Source organism: Scyliorhinus canicula, chromosome 4 (genome assembly GCF_902713615.1).
Source record: "Scyliorhinus canicula chromosome 4, sScyCan1.1, whole genome shotgun sequence".
Classification (NCBI taxonomy): domain Eukaryota; kingdom Metazoa; phylum Chordata; class Chondrichthyes; order Carcharhiniformes; family Scyliorhinidae; genus Scyliorhinus; species Scyliorhinus canicula.
Window position 1 is genome coordinate 198024579 of NC_052149.1, and position 7995 is coordinate 198032573.

Here is a 7995-nt window from a genome sequence, read left to right on the forward strand (position 1 = left end):
GGAAGATGTCCCAACGCACTAACTCCGTGGGAATCGCAAGTTTCAATTTCAACAGGCACATCTCCTTCCCCATTCGATCCTTCCAAACAAAACGTTTAGCGGGTTCCGAAATACTTTACCAGGGAAATGTTAGTCAGGAAAAAAACGTCTAATTCCTGGGTAACTAGACAACTGATACCAACTGTACAACTGATACTCTTCCCCCCAGTCCTACTAACCTTTGACTCCCCCCAGTCTTACTAACCTTTGACTCCTCCCCAAACCAGCACCCCCCCCCCCCCCACGCCCCAACCTGCTGACTCCCTTATCGACCCTCTGGCTCTCCCCCCCCCCCCCCCCCACCTCATCTGATCTGACCCAACTTCGCCACCCTGTCAAATACCACCTATTGCCCTACATATCCTCCCACCCTGGCACCTATATTCCTGCCATCATACCTATCTGCCACTTACCCACCTTGCCACCTCTGGTGATATGCATCACTGTAAATACACAAGGGGTTAATGTAAATACAATCTGACTAAGTAAACACTAGAGGGAGCACCAGAGATGTCATGACATGCAGACATACAGCCAATGAACACATAGAATAGGACATGACCAATGGGCAATCAAGCCACCCAGAGGTGACACGACCACAAGGGGGCATTACACAACCCATATATAAGGACAGGGCACACATGCTCTGTCTCTTTCCACAGGCAACACTTAGAGAGTAGGACAGGGGCAGATCAGAAGCATCACACCCACCACGTAGCTTAGAGCAGACTGGTTAGTTAGACTGAGTTACTATAATAAGATTAGCAGGAGAGTCAAACTCAGAGAACTGTGCTAATGGTTCAATAAATCACATTGAACTTACTTCAAAGTCTGGAGTATCTTTTGGTCAAAGCTGCATCGAGTTGCAGCCTGTGTTATCCCAGAGTACATAACACAACATAATACCAGTAGTGCCTGTTGAATCTATATAGGTCAACTCAGCAAGATCCGTGACTACCAGCAACAGCACCCAGGTAAGATTTTTTTTTTTTTTTTATAAATTTAGATTACCCAATTATTTTTTCCAATTAAGGGGCAATTTAGCGTGGCCAATCCACCTACTCTGCACATTTTTGGGTTGTGGGGGCGAAACCCACGCAGACACGGGGAGAACGTGCAAACTCCACACGGACAGTGACCCAGAGCCGGGATCGAACCTGGGACCTCAGCGCCGTGAGGCGGTTGTGCTAACCACTAGGCCACCGTGCTGCCCGTGCACCCAGGTAAGATGATCGAGATTCCGATTCCTCAGCAGCTCAGGTACCACGACAATCTCAGTGCCAACTGGCATGCATTCAAACAGAGATTTGAAATTTACATGGTAGCATCCGACCTAGATGGCGTGGCCAATGCTGAGAAGATAGATCTTCTACTCACCATTGCGGGTGAAAGTGCAACAGAAATCTTCAACTCCTTCAAGTACAACAAAGGGCAGGACAAGAGAGACTTCCAGACAGTCCTGGACAAGTTTGAAAACTACTGCGAGGTGAACACAACAGAAATTGGTAAAACTGGCAAAACTCGACACGAGGCAAAGATAGGCTTGCAACAGAAGCAAACGGCAATTTTAATTGGCAGCCATCTTGCGCAAGGAGCCGCGCATGCACAGTTGCGAAAAGAGCGCACAGTGAAGGAAAAGTGATCTGCGCATGCGCAATCCATTCCTATGCTCTACATCACAAGCGTCATGATGTCAGAGGCCCCGGACCACTTAAAGGGGAAAAGTCTGAAAATAGTGAAAAAAAAGTTTAAAGCCAGAAAACACAATGCTCTCACATGGAACGACAGCACAATGCCTGAACTTCGACCAGTAGCTGAAAGTAACCTTCACAGAACCCTGCAACAAGCAGTTAGCACCACCCTAAGAGATGATTTAGTCCTTGAAGACTACGACTCAGACAATGATTTAATCATTGGCCGTGGCGACCTCAGTGCCAAACCGGAACCGCAACGAGATGTGTTGTACATTGAAGCATCCGACACAGTCATTGACGAGTTCTTCGGATTTGAGGATCCTCAGCCCAGCATAGACGACATCCCGACCCATGAGTACAGGATTCTGCTGCAGCCTGACGCCAAGAGACAGAGAGCGGTCCAAGCCCACAGAGAGTGGCCTGACACCAAGAGAGTGGTCCACGCACCACGAAGAGTCCCCGACTCCACACAGAGAGTGGTCCACACACCACGAAGAGTCCCCGACTCCGCACAGAAAGCGATGACAGACTCCACAGTGAGACCACTGCACATCTCCACACAGAGAACACAGAAAGACTCCACAGCGAGACCACTGCACGACTTCGTTGAGAGCGCACAGATTGATTCCACAGCGAGACCACTGCATGACTCCACACAGGGAATGATGCCAGACTCCACAGAGAGAGTGATACAAGCCTCCACAGCGAGCTCATTGACAGACTCCACGATGGAAGCAACGCAAGACTGCAGAGCGCAGTCCTTGCATGAACAAGACCATGATGGTCTAGCAACCTTATCTGAGCAATCATCAGCAGACAATGCAAGTTTGCCACGCTCAAGTGCACAGCAAGATGACTGATAGTCTACCAAGCTCACGTGAACAACAAAAAGACATTGACAGTCTACCCAGATTATTTGAGCCACCAGAAGAAGACTCTGACAGTCTACCCAGCTCATCTAACCAACAAGAAAACACCGAAGGTCTACCCACTGTATGTGTGACAAGTGACAAAGGCTTCTGAATTCCCATACAAGATATGCGACATCTCAGCAAGACTGACAGATCTCAGCTAGTATGTACAGAGGCACTCGACAATCAAAGTGAGGCTTCTAGTGACTCCAGTGACATCACGTTAATTCAAACCTCATCTACTCGAGCCTCTCCACAAGAACATGAAATGACTACAGATGGGGAGCATCAAGAAACCAAAGGTGATTCAGGTGAACCAGAAAGGGCTCCAGATGGGGAGCATCAACAAGCCAAAGATGAGTCAAGTGAACCGGACATAACTCCAGACAGGGTGCGGCAAGGAATCAGAGATGGCACGCTCAGACTTCCGGTGGCGGCGATGCCTGAGTGTGCCGCACATTCGGTGGGCTCTCACTCCGGCGGGGCTTTGGGGTTGATTCCCCGCGATAGCGGGACCACTGGGGCGGCAAAACAGCTGCAGCGAAAAGGCTGGAGAGCGGGCTGCAGCTGATGGAATCGTGGGAGGCCAGCAGGTAGGGGAAGAGAGAGAGAGACGGAGGTAAGGAGCAGAGGAAACTGACCTGAAACGCAAGATGGCGGACCCACGGAACTTCCTTGCTCCAGGAGAAGAAAAAAGTTTTGGAGTCGCTGAAGCAGGACAACTTGGACCCACTTCAGATGCCCAGAAGGTAAAATTTAAGGAGCTGTGCGAAGGAGGGCGTCAGCGAAAGTGCTGAGGAGCGGGCTGCGGCACATGGAACAGCGGGAGTCCAGAAGGCAGAAGAAGAAGGAGGAAAAGGGACAGAGACAAGGACCTGAAGAAAATTACCTGGGACCTAAGATGGCGGACACACGGACCCCGGACTCAGCAATCCAGCAGGCGCTGGATAACATGCTCCAGGTAATGAAGTCCAGTTTTGAAGCGCTGAAGCGGGACAGCTTGGACCCAATCCAGAAAGCGGTGGATCAGCTGAACCAGAGGCTGGATGCGCAGGATATTAAAGTTAAGGAGCTGGGAGAGGCAGTGGAGGAGCAGGCGGATGCGCAGACGGTTGCAGCGCTAGAAGTTGACGGCCTGAAAGAGCGGCAGAGAAGACTGCTGGACAGAGTAGAGAAGCTGGAGATTAGAGTCCGCAGGAACAACCTGAGGATAGTCGGCCTCCCGGAGGGGGCTGAGGGAGCTGATGCTGCAGCGTTTGTAGCAGACCTGCTGAAGCAGCTGATGGGGGCCGAAGCCTTTCCGAGACCGCCGGAGCTGGAGGGGGCGCATAGAGTGCAGGCAAGGCAGGGGCGGCCGGGCGGACCCCCCCCCCCCCCCCGCCCAATGGTGATTAGGTTCCACAGGTTTGTGGACAAGGAGCGGGTGCTGCGGTGGGCAAAGAGCGCCAGGAGCAGCACGTGGAACAACAATGTTATCCGCATTTACCAGGACCTAAGCCAAGAGGTGGCTCGGCGGCGAGCAGCCTTTAAGAATGTCAAGGAGGTGCTGTTCAAGAAGCACGTGAAGTTTGGTCTGCTGTTCCCAGCTCGCCTATGGGTCACGCACCAGGGTCAACACCACTACTTCTCCGAGCCCGAAGAAGCGATGGATTTTGTGAGGGACCAGGGGCTGGCCCCGAAAGGAGGCCCCAAGGACGCGAATTAGGGACCGAGGATTACCGTGGGAAGGTACGCCGAATGGGCCTGGACTGCTGCTCAACGGTTTGCTGGGCCAAAGGGGCCAAGCGGAACAATTGGGTCTCTTTCCTTTGTTCATGGACATTGGTTTGGGGGGTTAACCCTTTTTTGTTGTCTCTCTTTTTTCTTATGGGGGGGGGGTTTTGTTTTTTTTTTGGTGCTTTTTCCTCTTTTTTCTGTTTTTTCCTGTTTGGGCTGATTTGTACTTTTTAGTGCAGCTCGCGGAAGACACTGGAGCCGGCTTGCCCCAGTGGGTTGGAGAGGGGGATGGGCGCCAGGGAGTGGGGAGGAGGACGGGGAAACAATGGGAATGAGACAGGAAGGCGCCGGAGTGTTGAGTCACCGGGCTAGCAGATTGGCTAGTCAAGGGAGTCAGGTGGGGGGGGAGGTCACAGCCAATAGATGGCAGGGGTGGGGGTATCGGGGGATGTGGTTGGGGGGGGGGGTTGTTCTGCTGACGTGGGAGGGACTTGAAATAGGCACTGGAGAGGAGGTCGAGGCTGGAGGCAGCCAAAGGGCGGGCCAGGAATGGCTCGACGCACGGGCCGGGGGCCGGCCCGAGAAAGGCTATGGCTGACCGGCGGGGTGGAGGGGGTGGGTTGTGCCCCCCGACCAGGCTGATCACCTGGAACGTCAGGGGACTGAATGGGCCGGTTAAGAGGGCGCGGGTGTTCGCGCACTTGCGGGCTCTGAGGGCGGACGTAATTATGTTGCAGGAGACACATCTGAAAGTGTCTGACCAGACCAGGCTAAGGAACGGCTGGATTAGCCAGGTCTTCCACTCGGTCTTGGACTCGAAGTCCAGAGGGGTGGCAATCATGATCAACAAGCGCGTGCAATTTGAGGCAGAGGGCATATCCGCAGACAGGGCGGGCAGATACCTGATGGTACAGGGCAGACTGGAGGGGAGAAGAGTGGTGCTGGTGAATATATATGCCCCGAACTGGGATGACGTGGACTTCATTAAAAGAGTGCTGGGGAAGATCCCGGACCTGGATTTTCGCAGGCTAATAATGGGAGGGGACTTTAACATGGTCCTTGACCCGACTTTGGATCGGTCGTGTCCCAGAACGAGTAGACTCTCAGCAATGGCAAGGGAGCTGAAAGGGTTTATGGAGCAAATGGGGGCAGTGGACCCCTGGAGAGATAGACAGCCAACAGGAACGGGCTACTCGTTTTACTCGCACGTCCATAAAGTATATTCTAGGATAGATTTCTTTGTACTAAGCAGGGACTGTAGGGGGGAGGTAAAGAACACGGAATATTCGGCAATTACTATCTCAGACCATGCCCCGCATTGGGTGGACCTGCAGATCGGGGGAGCGAGCTACCAACGCCCGCAATGGAGGTTAGACGTGGGACTGCTGTCGGAGGAGGGGATCTGCGAGAGGCTTCGGAGATGTATGCAAAAGTACCTGCAGGTGAATGACACGGGGGAGGTCTCAGCGGCGAGCCTGTGGGAGGCACTAAAGGCAGTAATGCGGGGGGAGCTGATTTCAATTGGGGCCCACAGAGCCAAGGCAGACCGGGCAGAGATGGATAGATTAGTCAGGGAAATGGATCGGATAAATGAAGAGCATGCGGAGTCCCCGGGGGAGGTTTTACTCAGGGAGAGGGAACTGGGGGCACTATCCACGAGTAGGGCCGTGGAACAGCTTAGGAAGGCGAGGGGAGTGGTGTACAAGCATGGGGAAAAGGCTAGCAGACTGTTAGCGCAGCAACTCAGGAGGAGGGAGGCGGCCAGGGAAATAGGTAGAGTGAGGGATGGGGGGACGGGGGGGGGGGGGGGGGGGGGGGGGCGCAAAGTGGAGGACCCGGCAGAATTGAATAAGGTATTCCGGGACTTCTATCGTAAGCTGTATACTTCGGAGACGCCGGAAGAACCGGAGGGGATGAAAAGGTTTCTGGACGGGTAACCTTCCCAACAGTAGGTGGGGGGCGAGTGGAAGAGCTGGGGGCCCCGATTAGAGTAGAGGAGGTATTGGGGGGCCTAAAGGCCATGCAGTCGGGGAAGTCCCCGGGGCCGGATGGATACCCAGTAGAGTTCTATAGGAAGTTTTCTGAGCTGGTGGGCTTGGTCTTGGCGAGGGTTTTCAATGAGGCAAGGGACAGAGGGACCCTGCCGCCGACAATGTCACAAGCCACTATATCACTGATATTGAAGCGGGGTAAAGACCCGGAGGCGTGCGGATCCTACAGGCCAATCTCCCTGATTAATGTAGACGCCAAGCTCCTGGCAAAGGTACTGGCGGTTAGAATGGAGGACTGCGTACCGGAGGTGATTGGGGAGGATCAAACTGGGTTCGTGAAAGGTAGGCAGCTGGCAGCCAACCTGAGAAGATTACTTAATGTGATAATGATGCCCCCAGTGGGTAGGGAGGTGGAGGTAGTGGTGGCAATGGACGCCGAGAAGGCCTTTGACCGGGTGCAGTGGGACTATCTATGGGAGGTGCTCGGACGGTTTGGGTTCGGGGAGGGATTGGTGGATTGGATCAAATTATTATATCAGGCCCCGAGGGCCAGCGTCAGGACCAACAGAGAAGTGTCGGAGTACTTTAGGTTGTACCGAGGGACCAGGCAGGGCTGCCCGCTCTCCCCGCTGCTGTTTACGCTGGCCATAGAGCCGCTGGCGATTGCGCTGAGAGCCGCAGAGGGATGGAAGGGGATGGTGAGGGGCGGGGTTGAACATAGGGTCTCTCTTTATGCAGACGACCTGCTCCTGTACGTGTCGGACCCAGTGGCCGGGATGGGGAGTATACTGGGAATGCTGAGGAAGTTCGGCCAGTTCTCAGGATACAAATTAAATACGGTCAAGAGTGAAATGTTTGTGGTCCAGGCAAGGGGCTAGGAGAACAGATTGAGAGGGCTACCGTTTAGGCTGGTTGAGGAAAATTTCCGGTATTTGGGAATCCAGGTGGCACGAGACTGGGGCAGGCTGCATAAGTTAAATTTGGCCAGGGTGGTGGAGCAAATGAAGGGAGAGTTTCGGAGATGGGATGCACTCCCGCTGTTGTTGGCAGGGAGGGTGCAGACTGTAAAGATGACAATCCTCCCTCGATTTCTGTTTATTTTTCAGTGCCTCCCGACCTTTATCCCACAGTCCTTCCTCAAAAGAGTTAATGGGATGATCATGAGCTTTGTCTGGGCGGGAAAATCCCCGCGGGTGAAGAAGGCGATGTTGGAGAGGAACCACAGCGAGGGAGGGCTGAGTCTGATTAATTATTACTGGGCGGCCAACATCGCTATGATAAGGAAGTGGATGGTGGGTACGGGGTCTATTTGGGAGCGGGTGGAGGCGGCTTCGTGCAGGGGCTCCAGCTTGGCAGCCCTGGTCACGGCTCCTCTACCACTGCCGCCGGCCAAGTACACCACCAGCCCGGTAGTGGTGGCGACCCTGCGGATATGGGGCCAGTGGAGGAGGCATGTAGGGGAGATGGGGGCGTCTGTCTGGGCGCCAATCTGCGACAACCATCGGTTTGCCCCCGGGAGTATGGATGGGGGGTTCCGAGTACGGCGGCGGGCGGGCGCGGGAAGGGTGGGTGATATGTTCCTGGAAGGGAGCTTTGCGAGTTTGAGGAGCTTGGAGGAGAAATTTGGGTTGGTAAGGGGAAATA